Genomic DNA, 17612 nt, shown 5'->3' with positions numbered 1-17612 from the left:
CGTCAAACAAAATATCACAGATTCTGGTCTTATTGATTTTCATATTGCAGATAAGCAGACGTGGTTATGAACTTTGGTTACGAGGGTCTAGAATAAACATTGTTCAATGTACACTGTTTCTGTTATTCAGTCCACCCCCGACAGATCAGATCAGGGTCTACACCTCAGAGTCAGGAAGGCTTACGTCAAGTATTTCGGTGATCCTTCAATAATTATTCTGTCTAAATCACTTCACGCTTACGTGTTTTTGTACGAGTGTGAGGGTGATTATTTTAGAGGGGATTATCTGAGGTTGTTTCTCTCTCCTCTGCTGCTTTTTCAGAGCCGACTGTTGTTTGATTCCCGAGAAACTTCTGGTTTCAATCTGCCCTTCGGCGAACAAGTCCTCTTATGTGATCTGACACTGAGCTGTGTGCATGAGGTCTGCTCTGTCACACACACACACACACACACACACACACACACACACACACACACACACACACACACACTCTAGCATGCCACAGCTAGAAAGAAACAAAAATTCAAACACCAACAGCATCACACACACTTACACACACAGGTTTGAACGCACACAGATGCACGTATATATGAACACAATCTGATTGGAAGACAAACACAAACAAACATACGCTGATGTATGAACCAGAAAAAGAAACAAACTCTGGATTTTATATTTTGATGTTCGGAGTGAAATGTTTGAATCCCTTCATTAATATTTAATCCATCCGTTCTAATCTGCGGTTTCCATCAGGTACGCCGCTGGATTTCTTGTGAAAACAAATTCACTTTCCATGCTTGTCACGTTTGGAGGGTCGCAGTTTGATGGAAACTGTTAGTGAAGGTGAGCAAAGGATGAAACACAAAACCACATTGCGATCACGCCGCCTGAGGCTGCAGAGAAATCCTGCCGTTCTGGCTTTACACATACACATAGGCAGTTCTCTTGTGCAATGAGGGATTATAAAAAACAGCTCGCTCACTTTCACGCGCTCTCTTTCGTTTTTACCTCCAAATAAAGTGTTTTCGATAATCTTCTATAATGCTAAACTGTCTGTTTACAAGCTGTCTGACGAGCCACCAGACTTTGTTTCAGTGATGTCTCCTTGTTTCCAGATCTTCGCTTTGGTAAGAACAATACAATTATAACCGATAGAAACAATGGCCAAAAACGAGACCCAAGTCATGGATTATCTTATTATAAAGATTACAAAGGATTATAAAGTCTAAAGTATAAAACATGATAGAGGGGGATTATGTATATTACACCAAAACATCCTCATCATGTCTAATTTACAGAATTGTTCCCGCAAAGAATGTGATTCTACATACTGAGAGTTATTTGTACATTATGCATTTACATTTTCATACTTTTTATACGCATATTGTTTAAAAACATTCATTGTATAAGCCTTTTTGTTTCTATATGAATAAAAATCATTTCTTTAAAAAGACAAAAAGAAAACTTAAAAAGTGAAACATCAGCGGGCAGATCTGTTTGACGTGGCATCTCGTCTTTTTCCTGCATCTCAGCCGTCTCATTTTCATTCAGATGGCTCTGAATGTCTTGTGATTTTCCTCTGGAGCGGTGTGTGTGTGTGTGTGTGCGTGTGTGTGTGTGTGTGTGTGTGTGTGTGTGTGTGTGTAGGAGATAGAGAGAGAGATCAGGCTTGAAAGTCGGACGCAGACCTGGAGCCCAAGGTGACCTCATTACCGACATTTGTTCCGCTTGTCGCAGCAAATCACACACTGTGTCCGTCAAGATCCGGCAGACACCGTGTAGCCACGGCAGCCGGTAACCCGCCCATCCCCGCGGTGGAGGAGCGCAGAGCTGATGCTTCCTGATCCGTGACCCCGGAGAAAATCGGCAATATCGCATTCACATTCGGACAGACTTTGGGAAAATCTGAGGGTCTCCGTCGGGTCGGACGAGGACGACGACGGAAATGCAAACGTGACCCAGAGGCTGACCTTATTTAATGGGTTTGATCTCAGGGTATTAAAGGGAAGTTTATGTAGCATGTAGGCAGTTCCTCCGTGACCTCCTGACCTCTAAAACGTTTGCTGGGCAGAATATCGATGTGACCTGCGCAACAACTTGCAAACAGTTTACATTCATATCAGAATGCTGTAGACGTGTCAGCATTACGCCGTCTGCAATGAGGAAGATAACTGGATAACTTTGGATGAATTCTTTACATTCAGGTCATTTAGCCGACACAGTTTAGCCACAACTAGAGGCGGAAACTCAAAGCTACTGGCTGTTGCTAGGGGACATTTTGCCACGAGATGAGCCTCCCAGGCGGCACAGAAATCATCCTTTGCAACAAAACCTCACAACGACGACGGGTCATTCGTCGAGCCATTACTCATATGTGTATGTCTGATCTGCCAACTCAATAGTTTAAGTCTGGTTAAATTTACGCAACTAAAACCACTTGGTTAAGAATAAAAAGGGGCAGGACATGGATCAGGATCTTGGTCTGTTAGATAAGACTTCACCAAAAGTTCCACCTTTGCCACTGAACATAAAGGTAACATGTCATATGTAAGGAAAGGGTTAATACATGTTGTCTCAAGTGTGTGCTGACAACGTGTGTCCACCTGCGCTGCAAACGGCTATTATTTTGACAAAAACAAAAATATGTAAAGAAATGACGTAAATGACGAATGCAGCTTTGCAAGTTGTAAAATACAGTACAGCACGTTTTTAAATTCAGTTCTGCTTCTGTGTGTGTGTGTGTGTGTGTGTGTGTGTGTGTGTGTGTGTGTGTGTGTGTGTTGCTGTTGGAGGCGGCTGGTGATGGCAGCAGCCAGTTAACTGGTGAACATATCTGCCTTGGCAGAGCCATTACGCAGGACTTGGTCCCGTGCCAGCAAGCAGTGGAGCGAGAGAGGGAGTGTGTGTGTGTGTGTGTGTGTGTGTGTGTGTGTGTGTGTGTGTGTGTCAGGCGGCTCTCAGCAGCTGGTAGTCGGGGATGCGATGGCCGGGCCACGCGTCTGGAGGAATGTGGTTTCGGTGGCAGATCCAAATATCTGTCTCATACACACACACACACACACACACACACACACACACACACTTCCTCCAGCTGATGCTGTTGCTGTGTGGAAGCTGAGGCTGAGTTTTTTTCCTGGAGAAAGAGTTCGGTGTTTCCTCTGTACTTTAAATCTGTCTGCCGCTGGACTGCCGTCAGATCGCTGTGAGATTACATGTGAAGCGCTGGAGTTAAACCATCGAGGTCGCCAGTTTAAATCCCACCAAGACCCAAACCCAGTGGAGATCCCACAGTGTCTGCTGACTGCCATACTAATCGCCCTACGTTGAAAGATAGAAAATTGACTCTCGTTTAGTAACAAAGCCTTTAACGTCGTATCTAACCTTCCATCAAGGTCTAACAAGCGTACAAGGAATTTTTCAGTTCAGACAAAATCAAGTTTCTGTTATCAGTTTTTCAATTTAATTAGCTCTCCTTCCACTCCTCTTGTTCTTTGGCACGGAGGCCGGTCCAGGCAGACGTTGGATAACATGTAGAGGACCTGAGGAACGCTATAGTGAAAGCTTTTATCAACAGGGGGTGATTGAACTGACAGACTGAGTCACCCGCTGACATATCCACATATTCATATCCTTCAATCCATCATACTTTTAATGGATTCGATTTTTTTTTTTTTTTATAAAAATCCTGAAAACTCGGCATCAAAAAAGTAATGTTACCTTATATAATGACGCAGTTACAATTACATGTTTACAGATATTTATTAGGGGAGTCCAAAAATGTACAGAAACACGGTCATGGTAGTTTATCAATAATGTGCTACTTCACTTTAGATCAGCGATTTCCCAACATTTTAGGCTACTTCATTTCAGTTGGGTCTTACCAGTGATCGGTGTCCATCCGTTCAATCCACACAAATGTGACTTCCTTTATGAACATCACTGTCCTCAGAGCAGCTGCCCAGTCAGGAGCACAGCTGGTGGGGAGCTGAGAGGACAGCAGCCGGCCCCCATGCCTGTAGGCCACTGATCGAGAACGAATGAGCAAGGTTGTTGTTTATTGGTTCATCATAGCTCTATAGTGAAACCAGAAGGCTCAAAGGAGACTGGGAGTATTGATCGACCAGTATAGATACAGTTAATAAGCTCACACATTTCTGAATGGCTGCCTAAGACATTACTCTTCACTAACAGCTCAAGAGAGAAAAGGAAGATGCAGCCAGCTGATGTTTACATGATGTGCGCCGATCACTGTGGTTAAGTTACTTTTTGAGTAATCGATAGAAGACACAGCTGATCACACACAGATTGACCGACATCATAATCTCTAAATCCCTGCTGACACAGGTAAAAACTGGAACCCTTTTAAACTACAATTACATTACCCGAAACTACTCCAAACGGCTAACTTGTATAATTTCCTGATCTGAGATCTCACAGGAGCCTTTTACTCTCTAAAAGTCATATAAGTCATGTCCTGACACACAGAGAAGCACTATGAACCAACTAGAGTGCCTCCACGTGATCCTGGTCTGACGGCATCCAGAAATTCAAAGCCTTCATCATGTCAGAGTAATCTATACAAAATGAACTGAATCTCCAGCAAAGTCATGATTCTATTCAATATTCACACCTAGAAACAAGGCAGCGGCCTATTAAAGCGAGCTTCAAACGAAGCCGCTTATCTTTTTAATTAGGCCGCAGGTTGAGAGCGAGCGATATTGCACCCTGAGCTGATGTATATGTAATGTGGAACAGTATTGATTGTGGGGAGAAGACGACGAGGGGGCCCATTCAAGGTGCTAGCTCCGTGAACTGTTCAATACCGGCGCTAATAAATAATATCAAAGGCAAAACCTGGCTAAAGGTGGATGAGATGAAATCTCTTTATAATGCAAAACCCAGAGGAGAAGAGAGGAGAGGAGGGGAGGGGAGGGGTGGCAGAGATTTCTTTTAGCAGGCAGCCAAGGCGACAGGATATTGCACGGAGTATGCAGCTGAAGAAACAAATAACCCGTCTTTCATCAATAGCAGATTAAAACAGAAACAGAGAGTGGGATAGAAAAAAGATTCCTAATTATATTCTCTGGAGTTGGTGTTTTTTTCTGACTGTTTTGACACAGCTAATATGCTTTTCTGTGAACCCCCCCGCCGCCGCCACCACCCACACATGCACAAACAGCACCATCACCCTCCACCTTGCCAGGTTATCTGGGTCTAATAGGCAATATAAGAAGCTATTTACACTTCAAGGTGCTAATGCAACACTTTCCTCAATCTTATTACCGTCGCAGTAATTTTCTCACCTGTGTGTTGACAAGTAGAATTAGACAAAGTGTTTGGACAGCAATATTCCTGACATCAACACCCCCCCAACCCCACCCACCCACCCACCAGTTTCTAGGCAAGTTAGCACCCTGACCTCACATTACATTGTTGACTTTAGCAGGAAGCTGCATGTCAGAAATGTAATTTAAGAGATGCAAATCAGTCGGCCGTGTTCAGTGGAGCGCTGGCTTTTCTAACAATAGCAGCTTTTTTACATTTCAGTTTTAACATGCCAGATGATACAGTATATTCACAGTTACTTCACGGTACACACATATGACAGCGCAGACATATACAAGAGTGCAAAACGTGTAATATATAGTACATACAATGACAAGTACGTCCAACCATACTATTCATTTAAAGAGCTTCAAACTTTTAAGATGCGTTTAAAGTCTTACCTGACTTTATCTATTTTCTGATCTGACAAGTCCAATTGCATAAATGCATCAATAAATGCATCATTTAAAGAGATCCCAGAAAGCACCGACTTTGCAAATACAAAGCTGTCTAGACATCTTTGTCAAAAATAAACTGATTGAACTGTGACATTTTTTCAGACATGTAGGTTGCATATACTTCTCTATATTAATTCTCAGTATTTTAATGACTATATTTCAACATGCAGTAAGAACCTGCTTCACACTGAAACAAAGAATACAAAAAACCCTTTCTTTTTCCATCAAATGTTCTATTAACCTGAAAGTCTGGACACTCAAATCACCAAATGATTGCTTAATGGGACACACCACCCAACGTCTATTTTATATATCAACCACTCTCTCCTTTCTCCATAAAGAGCTTCCATGGACGTGTGATCATTATTGGAGTGTGTTAGTGGATCTCACCCATTGTTCTCCGTCGATGAGGAAACATTTGAGGTCTAGAGGGGTGAGTGTTTAATATGACAAAGACAGATTTTGGATTCAGTGTCCCTTTAACATCTGCAGAGTCTCCAGGTTATAAAACTTTTGCAAATCAAAAAAAAGGCTTGAAAGACAGGAACTGCTTCCCTTTAAACAGCACCGATGTTTGGTTTAATCTTGTGCTCTCATTGAACAAATATCATTTCAGCTGCAGGTGTTTTATCAGTTTCGGCCAAGAATTACAACACCATGATACATTTAACGCTGTGATACATAATTCATTCTCTCCCATCACTCTGACAGGCAAACGCAACCTTCTCAATTTCCCTGACAGATCTGTACTTGCCCCTTCCAGCAGCGAAATACTCTGCACATTAACATGAAATGAGCACAGTAATGTACGCCACGGTTCACTCGTCAGCTCTGTGGTAAAACAGGTGCGTCTACAACAGATAGATGCCTCGAAAAATACCGAGGGGTCAATGTGGTGGATCTTATGTTTGATTAATATTGATAGTTTATCATGAAGAGGACCGGAGGTCACTTTACGTTACAGACGTTTACTTGATGCATTTATCCGGAGTTTATCTGGTTATAGCAAAGCCCCTCCCTTCCCACTCAGTGTGAGTCAGCTGAAATGAGAGCGTTAGCTTAGCGCTCAAAACTCTGAATGGTAACACTGCACATTTGTAGAACATCCCTCATTTTGGGCAAACAACAGATTTGGACTTCTACTTTAAAGCTGCCATGTGTCTCAGCCAAGTTCACAAAATAATATAAATGGTAATTCTTAGGATTTGGTTTGTATTTGTGAAAATATTTGTTAATGTGCAACTTCCCACCAAAGGTGTGGTCTGCTGTACTTGATGCTGCACTGCAAAGAATGCAGCAACCTCTAGACTGCAGGGAAAGAGGCATTATTGGCTTGGGTGTAGTTACTCTTTAAGATAAAAACTTGGCTACTAGATGGATAAGTCACAGACACATTAGGTGAAACTTAGACCATGTTTTCACATTTCACAGCAGCAGCACCACGTTTTAAAGCATTAAGGCTCAAAAACCACAAATCTCAAACAGAAGAAATGCGCTGTACCACATTTAGCCTCTAGCTCCTTTACGTTTTTCACGTATTAAAGGTGTATTTCCATTGGAACAAAGTTGCTCATGATAATTAAGCTAAACCGGCCAAGTGTCAGTGTTCAGCATATCTTCAAAGTGCACACAGGGACATAAAATCTTAAATTGTCTAAATCTGAGTAAGTAAAATCAAACTGATGGATTTTATTTGATCTTACAAAATATGACGACATTAACAAAGACATGCAGCCTGAGATGTACGTCTGTATGTACTTTTTTTACTCTTTCTCAATCAAATGCCTAGTCGCAATGAATGAAAGTTCATTGTTCACGCAGCTTCTTCTCGCATTAAACCGGAGACTTTCCAGTTACAAAACAATCTTTGATCATATGACTACACACCCCGACCCTCTGTAACCTCTCCGCCGCGATGCACTCAGTTGGAAGAATCTCGTCAGCAGCGCTGCGGTTTGAAGTCCCTGGAATGCAAATTGAAAATTAAGGTGCACTTCCTTAATCTGCTGTTTTAATCCAGCTCCAAAAAGGAGGTAAAAAGGAAGAAAAAAGAAAAGAAAAATCCGTAGGAAGGGCTACATTAATTATACACAAAAAGAAGAACTACAAAAGAGGGCCTGGTCTTTGAAGATACTGAGCGCTAAATGTCACCCACAGCCTTTGAAGCTCTCGACTGCCTTTGTCTCTCACTTCTGCTCTACATGAAACACGGTGCAGTCGACAGACACAGCCAGCAACGGTGAGGGACATTTCAACTTGGGGGTGCACACCCTTAAAAAAGACGAAATATACACTATAAAAGCGTGAGTGTTCTCCACTTGTGCGAGGTACGAACTTGAGCTTTACGTTGACAAGCGTCCACCCTTTGACCCACGCCGGTAAAACAATCAATCTCTGATCTATAATATGAAATCTACAGAATCAGATGCACTGTTTAAACAGAAACTATTTATCTTGGTCACAATGCTGCAGGAATATATTGATAATTCATATACTGTTAAGTCCTGCTCACAGGGGACTAATGTTATCTGAGGACATCCAGAGGTTTAAATATTTACAGACATCATTGAAGATTTTAATCCCATTCAAATCTGCTGTTTCTGTTATTGCTTAAGTCAATATTTTCACTTTATGCCCTGAATTAAGGTGAATGTGGAGGTCAGTAGTTATCTCCCACAAATCAAATTCTTCAATATTTCAGCTGATGTTTCTGGTGTGTGATGCAGCAGTAGGATTCAAAGAGGAGCTTTTGCATTCAATCATTAGTTTTTAGAGATGTGAAGTTTTGCATAAGTAAAAACCTGCTGAGCACAGTCGATGAAGTCTGGAGCTCCTGAAGTCAGTGGTATTCGTCTTCTAGGGACCATGAATAACTGAATCTCATGGCAATTTAAACCAATTCTAGTCAAGATATGTCACTTCGCTCCAAATTGGCCCATAAGACCGACCAATGCTACAAACCCAAGAGTCGTGCCTTTTGGGTTAGTTTGGCTAAAAGCATCTCTCGTTCTTGTCAGTGTCAAATAAACTATTTGTACATTACCCAGACTAATGTAAATATTTTATCCCATGAAAAGACCAGAACCAACGACGTATTAGTTGGTCACTCAATACTTTGTCACTTCCCTATCCTGTCTGTGGCACTCAGACCCAAGCCCACTGGTTTCTAGTGACGATGTAAATCCTTCGAAATGTGTTATGATTAATTATGTGATTAATACAGATTTGGTGCTCTAGTGAGTATTTCTGTCATGTGGGATTGAGTCTAGCACGTCACCCAGTGCAACGCTGTGGTCACTGATGTGTTTTTAATGGTTTTAGGACAACAGTGAAGAAGAAGAAATATACACAGACACGTGTAGTTCAAGTCATTGCTGGTTTGGATTTTCATGGGATTCGTAGACACAGTTTTAAGAAAATATAGAATATCACCAGACTTATCCTTTAACAAAAGGACAATATCAGCCCAGTGTATCTGGACCATTTAAAGACACATGACAGTACATGAGACATGTACTCCTATAAAGGAAAATGGGATACTGAGCATTACTGAGTAGAACTTTAGTCCCTGAGGACTAGAATAGAAGAAGTAGGAGTAGAATAAATAGAAGTGTGCAGACATGCAGTGCTTTTTAAAGACAGCAGACAACAACAGTCAGTCAGAAACAAGAACAGCACACCCCAGTTTTAGGGGGAGACTGAGTTGGCTTTATAAGGCCCCGTGGGGTTTCAGTTCATCATTGGCACAGATTCTTCTCTCTTGGTGCAGTTTCTATTTTGAATTTGCAAAAAAAAAAAAAAAACAGCAGCAGAAATCTGAGATAGATGTCGCAAAACCTGCAAAATCTAGAATGAAAACTATGGCTAGATATTACTCGAGGTAAAGCGAGAAAATCTGGTTACTATTTGGGTGACCTGACCCTTTAAAGGTCTTGTGATTCTATTCAAAGGAAAGGATTAGATTACTGCCAAAATACCAAAATACTTCCACCCACCAGAAACAATTTGTACGAGAGAAATAAGCAGAGCCTGAATAATCAGTTTAACACTCTTTCTGCACTGACAATACTGCACAGGGCTGCTTATAGGAGGGAAAGATTTCTAATTTACAGGACCGACAGGATGTGCGTGCCCAAATTCAAACTACAAATCAGCCTGTGACAGATTCTGTAAACTATCAGCTCTATCCCTGCTCAGTTCTTAAAATATTGATCTAATTCTCTCACATCAAAGCGTGATTCCAAATTCATCTCAAACCAGTCCTTAATAGGCGGCTCCATCCTCGCCCTGTTCTACTTTCCAGTGCAGGCAGAGATCCATGCAAAGCCAAATCTTTGTTAGTCATTCTGCTCTTTTCTATTCTCTCCTTATCCACCCTCTCTCTTTGTGGGGGAAAAGAAATCATGAGAAAAGGGAGAGAGAAGGAGGCTGAGAGGAGAGAGACAGACTAAGAGAAGGAGACTGGAGAGAGAAATCAAGGGTGGGGGTGGGGGGGGGCACTTGAGTGCAGTTGTAATCAAGGCCTGTGCGCTCAAGAGGGGCCAATCAATCCAGCTGTCTGCCTCTACATCTCATCAGGCATCTTGAAGACGGCTAAAAATGAGTTGCCGGGTCCAGGCGGCCTCCTCGGGCCGCTGAGAGAGCGCGAGCAACAGGCGGCTTCGGTCAGGAGTCTGTAATAACTGCAGCAGAGGACACCACCATCCTGAAAGTCTGAGCTGCAGCCAAACTGCAAAGAAAAGGACTCGCCTCCTGCCGACAGGGAAGAGCGTACTGCTTCAGCGACGGAGAGTGTATTGTTTAGTATCAGCGATGTCATGGCAAATACTCAACAAACTACAGAAATTGACGCATTTCAATGAAATCGCTGAATTCGAATTCAACTTTGGTGACAAACAAATTTGAGTCATTGACTGGTTGCTGGCCTTTGAGTGAATGGAGAGCCAGATAGTCCAAAGAAAGGAAGTCGCATCAAACAAACATTAGCCACAAACGGTAGCCGCTGCGCAACAAGATGGACACCAGAGAGAGAAGTTGCTGCCAAAATAATGAGGATCCAAATAAATGATGTATGCATCACAATTCTTACAACACCACCTAATTTGCAAGTACTACAAATCAACTATTAAATATATTATGTAATATTTAAAATATGTATTCTTTTTCCTTCTGCAGAGGACATTAACATGTGGGTAAACTGAGTTTCAGGGCGTTCAGCTTGCCTGGTTTCATCACATTTACATGGTCATGGGACATGGGTCAAAATAAAAACTCAAAATACAGTGTTAGTTTTTCTGATCAGTTTGGTTTTAATTAGTTATTTGATGCTATAAAAACGGGGTGAAACGTCATGATTGACAGCTGTGATTGACTGCGTTGTGCTCGCGATTGGGTCGGGCGGGTGTATGGGCGGGACCTCGATGCTGCAGCTCCACCCCCCCACTACTGCGCAGTCTCTGGCTCCAAATGCAAGATGGCAGCGGCCGTATCCCAGAGAGTTTGGCTTCATTTCTGTACAGCGGGAGGAAGTGGAGCTGTGTCGGCCATCTTTACACACAGTCTATGATACACACTGATGCAGTTTTGCAATGTGAAACTCTAAACTGTTTTTGCACCAGTGTTTCTAGGACAAATCTCTGCACATTTAATGAACTTGGCAGTAAAAGCAGGCCTACTGTAAGATTGGGAAAGCATTCTCACACAAGGTAAACAAGGTTTACATGTGAGGATACTACTGCTATGACAACAGCGGTTTAAGAAGACGAGTTCCCTCCCTGTCGACACCAAGAGAAAACCTGAGCGTGTAACTGTCTTTTAATATTTTAATAACTGTACTTTCATGATATCACTGGTACCATATGTCATATTTTGTGCCAGCAAGGAAGCTTAAAAAAACAGTAGGATGAAAATGTGATAATTAGGAGCAGTCATCAGACAGACATGGTCATTAAATTTGAGGATATTAAGAAAATTCTATGAGATGATTTTACTCCCATCCATTGCAGTTTAAAAAATGTATATTAAATTATTCAATCTTAATGCTAACAAGTTTTGGGGAGGTCAAGGTCTGTTCTTCCGTTCAGCTGGGATTACAGAGTTAGCGGGATATAAATTATAGGTAATGCAGTAAGATTTAAATTAGATTATAAATAAAATATGAAGCCAAGAGGCACCTTGACACTGTCCCGTCATTTTGAATGTAAAAGATAGGACTATTATGGGCCCATTCACACTTAGATTAAAAGGCAGTGTTGGTTCTAATGTGTGTGTGTGTGTGTGTGTTTGATGTGTGTGTGCAGGTGTATATACATGGAATCAGGACGGTGAGACCAGATCCTTTTTCCTATCTGCGTCTGTTCCCCGTCTGAACTGTCACTGCTTTCCTGAAAAGCAGCTACACAAACGACAAATCATCACTGGAGAGTGTGAGAGCTGCAGCAGAGTTTAGCACTCCCACCTCTCACATACAGTATTCTCACAGCAGACGTGTCGCAGCACAACCAACAAAAAGCCTTCTCCACTGCTCCGTAGCTGGGGGAATGATGCAAAAGTGATGCATGCGCGAAGCCAGCTTCGCTACAAGGTGGCCATCTGGGAGAGGTCTGCCAACCCCGCAGCAAACGTCAGGAGCTCAGGCCAACTCGCAGAGCTCCTGCCAGCTGCGGGAGTGGGAGAGAGGGGTTGGCGGTGCCAGCAGGCCGGTGCCAGCGCCGGGGAAATCAGGCCGGCTGCTTGGCTGAGTGGCTGGCAGGGCGGCTGCGCGGTTGGCTCGGGGATCACGTTGCACCGCTGTGCAAACTCGAGCTCGGCACAACACCTGTGTCCTGTCCCCCCCCCCGCCCCCCCCTTCGCTCGACGGCAGGCCTCACAGATGCTTGCAAAGCTCCAGAGGACAGCGCACAGCTCCTCGCTCTCTCTGAAGTCAGACCAAAATAACCACAGGTGACTCTGGATCGGCAGGGGGGTGTTGGGGGGGGGTGCAGGCTTTTTAAAGCTCGGATGAGGCATCTTGCAATTCACAAAACGCCTCTAGTTTTGCTTTGACGACAGGCGAAGAGATAAAAACGTGGCACAGTGTCACAGCAAATTGCATCACTAAACACCAGCACACCCCTCATCTCTCTCTCTCTCTCTCTCTCTCTCTCTCTCTCCCTGTTTTGATTCTTTTCTTTAGCAACAGGTGAGGGGAAAACGTCTAGAATCGATTAGCCTTCGGCGTGCGATGAAAACTGATTAGCAGGTGAACTGAAATGAAGTTAACTCAAATAGATTTGCCTGCTCTTGAATGGCACAGAGAGACCGCTGGATGGATCCCAGCGCCGGAGCTGTTTCCAATGCCATCACTCCGCCAATCAATGGCAACAATTAAAGGAGTTCCACGCAGTGACGGCGATGACACAAAATCAGTCAATGGTGTTGCTAATGACAGCGTGTATGGATAGGTTGTCAAATATGAACAGAAAACGCTTCTCTCTGTAACTGAGTCGCAGTCGCCGAAAGAAACAAGTAAGACCTGAGCAATAAGGAAAGAACGCTTTTAATCTGGGGAACGAGTCAAAGGTTTGAGAGTCGTTTCATTTTCTCAATATCTAAATAGTTTCTCAATATCGAAGAAGTTAGAATTAAAAAAAAAAGAATGCAGTTTTGTGTTTATATACTCAATGTAAATAGAAAACAAGTAAAAGGGATCCCAGCTGATGTCAAGACAGCATAACAGAGTTGACAATTTCCAGGCATGCAATTTACAGAGGAAAGGTAATGGTGATGACGATGATGATGATGACGACCTTTGAAAGGCAGTGTTAGGGAAGCACTCTGCAGCTCTGTGAGATAACTTTAAATTATCCATAATCACAGGATCTGAGTGAGTATAGGCTGACAAAGTCACGCAAAGACATCTAGCAGCGTGGCAACGTGCGAACTTGTCCACAAAGATAACAATTTGACCACTTTACTTAGGCGTAATTACGCATACATTTCCCTGCTTTGTTATGACACACAAACACATGCAGGGAGCCGGTGCTACGGGAGGGAAGACTCGACTGCAGTCTGAGGTCCGAGGGCCTTCACATCAATAACAGGGCGAAGTGAGGTAGATGAAACACATTACTTTGACCTAAAGAGCTCAGTAATTACATTTGGCATTTTGACAAGTGTTTAGCTGCAGCGAAGGTCAGTCCTGTCAGCATACGAGATCTATGCTAATTCACTCAGACGGAAGAAAACGAGAAGACAAGAAGTCGAGGGAAGGAAAGAAAAGGCTCAGACGCAACCGATGCCTTTGTAAAAGTAACCTAAACTCTTCCTCCGCCCAGTCATCAGGATCTGGATTGAAGCTCTGTGACACAAAGTTGTCAGAAGTAAGTCTGACATTGGTTCCTTCTCTGCATGCAATCGCTAAACAACTCACACTGAATCTGAGAGAAAGTCCAGGGAATTTTAATTTTGTTATCTTTTTGCATCAACCAGTGGGATGACTGGAGACACCGAACAGTAACACTTTACCACAGCTACTGCTAATGATGACACCATAACGGTAATGTCAATTAAATCAGACATCAAGGTTTAAATTGTGTAGACCAGAAGGAAATAAAACATAAAATGAATGGATGGATTCACAATAGGAGCATCAATAACAATACTAGACTTAGAATACACTATCTACTAACTACTAACACTAATAACCTCATGAAGATTATAAACAACAGCCCTAATTAAACAGATCGGTCTCCTCTGGTGCTTAATCACAAACCTGGGAATCACTGGAAATCACCAACAAAGACGCTCTGGGGCTCATATGTGGTAAAGAGGTCACTAATATAGACAAGAGCGAGCACCATATGAGGCTTGAAGAAGACCATTACGATCCTAAAATCAACTCTAAAAGAGATCTTGTAAGAAGTCTGGCTGCAGCAGTCGTGTGAATAGGTTAAATGTTGAGTTCTTTATAGATTAAAAGAAAAAAAAACCCTTCCACATCTGTCTCTAACGTCCCACAGGATCATCACAGAGACACATAAATATCACGTTGAATATCTTACAGCTACTGTCAGAACACTTCACATGTGCAGCAATTATTCCTGGCTGATTTGTTCATTGGCTGAAAAGGTGCTTTGTCTTTGCCAGTTCTTCCTTTATTTATTTTATTTATGTGGACATATTGAGTCTCCCAGTATAAACCTTTAAAACGTTCTTTCTAGATAGGAATGATGAGCACTTCCCGCCACTTTTCCAGGAATTTTCCATTAATTAGCATGTAAATTAAGCATTCTCCAGGGGGGACAATGTCTTTTTAACTTATTAAACTGATAGTGACCTCTCTGCCAGGAAATTATTTACATGTCAACACACAAATCAAACTTCAGATGCAACATTGACTCACTGAGTAACCAGCTATTGTTTGCCTATAACAAAGACGGGTCGGTTTAACTCGGAGTCTGAAACTGACCGGCAGCAACTGTCCTAACCGTCCATAATCCCCCAGGGTGGACGGCTTCGGGCGTGCGTGAGTAGCTATCTTCACACTGAGAGACGTGATTAGCATGTATGCAAAAACAAGTGCTGGTGGGATAAAAAAAAAAAAGAGGAGAAGTCAAATGAACAGACGGTTCAGGGATAAGGTAATCTCAGCTGCTCTCCTCCTGCTTTAAGTGCTAATTGAGCTGCCCGCTGTCCTGACCCTGACCCCTGGCCTATTCACGGGGTCCCGTTCTCACGGCCGTGACGCACCGCTGGAAGTAGCCTCTGGGTCCCCCGCCCACCCTCGGCTGAACAATGAGGGTCACCACCTCGCTGCCCACCATCTTGACATCCACACCCACGTTTGACAATGGCCCCCGGTGGCCCCCGAAGTCGCTCACAATGGGTGGACGCATGTGACAGAAGTGGTAACGTGGCTTCTTAAAATGCAACACCGGGTCTGGCCGACCTGGCTGCATTAATCGGCCATTTTGACACCCGGAGGCCGGGGTCAGAATCGATCCGGTGAGAAAGATGATGAGGTTCAAACTGGACTCCTGTGAGACTGCAGTCAGAACTGGCTTCGTTTTTTGTATCAAATAAAAACATTTGACTATATAGTCGCATTAAAGTTAGTACTTTTTTGTAGGTATGGTACTTGATTTGAGTATTTCAATTTCATAGTCCCTTTACTACATTTCAGAAGGAAATATTGCACTTTTTACTCCACAACATTTATCTAACAACTATAGATTTTACATCTCGAAGCAGATGACCGCCCACCTAGAGTCTGGTTCTGCTCGAGGTCTCTGCCTCTTAAAAGGAAGTTTTTCCTCACCACTGTCGCCAAAGTGCTCGCTCATGGTGGGAACTGTTGGTCTCTGTAATAACATTATAAAGAGTCGGTCTAGACCTGCTCTGTGTGTAAAGTGTCAGGAGATGACTTTTGTTGTGATTTGGCGCTACATAAATAAAACTGAATTGAACTGAATATTATCAGCTTGTAGGGCAGCTGGGCAGGGCAGAAATAACTATGCAATAATTTAAGGGTTAAAATGAGCTCCATCTTAACCACCTGCAATCTTAAAATGCTGCTAACATGTGGATGCATCAGTACGAATAATTCAATAGATAATCAAGTAATGCTATTTTAGCTTTTTATTTATCTATTTTTATTTTATATCAGTATTTAAGGGCGAAATAAAAAGAATACTACATATAAATATGTTAATATAATATTGACAGTATTCATTCATTAATAAATGAAATAATAAAAAATACGAATGACATGAATGGAAAAAAATGTAACTTTCCGTTTTGTCTGTGTGTCATACCATTGAAATAAAAATTGAAATTGAAAACACTGGAGTTCGTGACACTGGCAAATGCAATATATAAATACGTATCTTTATGCATCTATTTCTTATAATATATATATTTATGGCATCAAGCATTCAAAAGAAAACGCAGTAGAAAAATTCTAAATAAAATGGAAAATGCACAGCTGATGAATGTTAGTAAGTGAATTTTCCCGTATTGACAAACATTAAATAAAGAGAATTGCAATCCAAGTTGAACGTGAAAATAATAACAGAGAAATGACCACCCATCCCTTTAAAAGCTGTTGTGGGTTTCCCATTTAAGCACTGCTGAGTTTGGTTTGTAACGTGCACTGCGCTGGACAAAATGAGCATTTCATTATATTGTTGCCACCAGATATCTCATTGACTCACCTCTTCACCTGCAATCTACCTAACAAGGCATATCTGAAACAAAACGTGGCGCCAGTAAGATGACGTCATCAGGTTTTATTCTATTTGCATTGTCATTACCATATATAATGGTGTCAGATTTCCATTTAATATTTCCAACATTTATTCAATATTTCCTGGATATTAGAAACACCTCTCAGCATAACGCAATTTAATTCAACAGCACCATAAACTGCAGCCTCCACAGTGACCATGTTCCTCCATCACCGTACATAGTTCAGTGTTTAAACATTTCTTTGGCACGCTGATGTCTTGCTGATGTGTCCGCAAAAGAGATTAAATCAAATAAAACTGAATTATTTTTAACACAGCTGCCAAATGCATTCCACCAAAAACACACAAGTTTGTGACAGAAGAGACGGACGTCCAATCTCTTCCGTCCGCTGCTGAGCGGCTATAAATGATGATAAAACGACGTCATTACAATGGCAGTGTAAAGCTTAATGTTTCAGAAAAGCACTATAAACCCTGGCCAGGGGGGATAATGTACGCTTTGGGATGGATTGATATTCTAGTTGAATATGACAAACGACACTTTAAAGACGGCCCGCCCACACTATTGCACTTTAGCTGAGAGGACGCCATATTTCATTTCGA

The 17612-nt window shown here is 42.3% G+C and overlaps 1 protein-coding gene across 1 annotated transcript in view; it reads right to left on the bottom strand.

Annotated features, from left to right (window-relative positions):
* The window catches only part of LOC139296026 (receptor-type tyrosine-protein phosphatase N2-like), a 183210-nt gene that overhangs the window by 99947 nt on the left and 65651 nt on the right, over positions 1–17612 (bottom strand). The gene's annotated exons all lie outside the window — the stretch shown is intronic.

Source organism: Enoplosus armatus, chromosome 14 (genome assembly GCF_043641665.1).
Source record: "Enoplosus armatus isolate fEnoArm2 chromosome 14, fEnoArm2.hap1, whole genome shotgun sequence".
Lineage (NCBI taxonomy): Eukaryota > Metazoa > Chordata > Actinopteri > Centrarchiformes > Enoplosidae > Enoplosus > Enoplosus armatus.
This window is presented reverse-complemented; position numbering and strand designations above follow the sequence as displayed.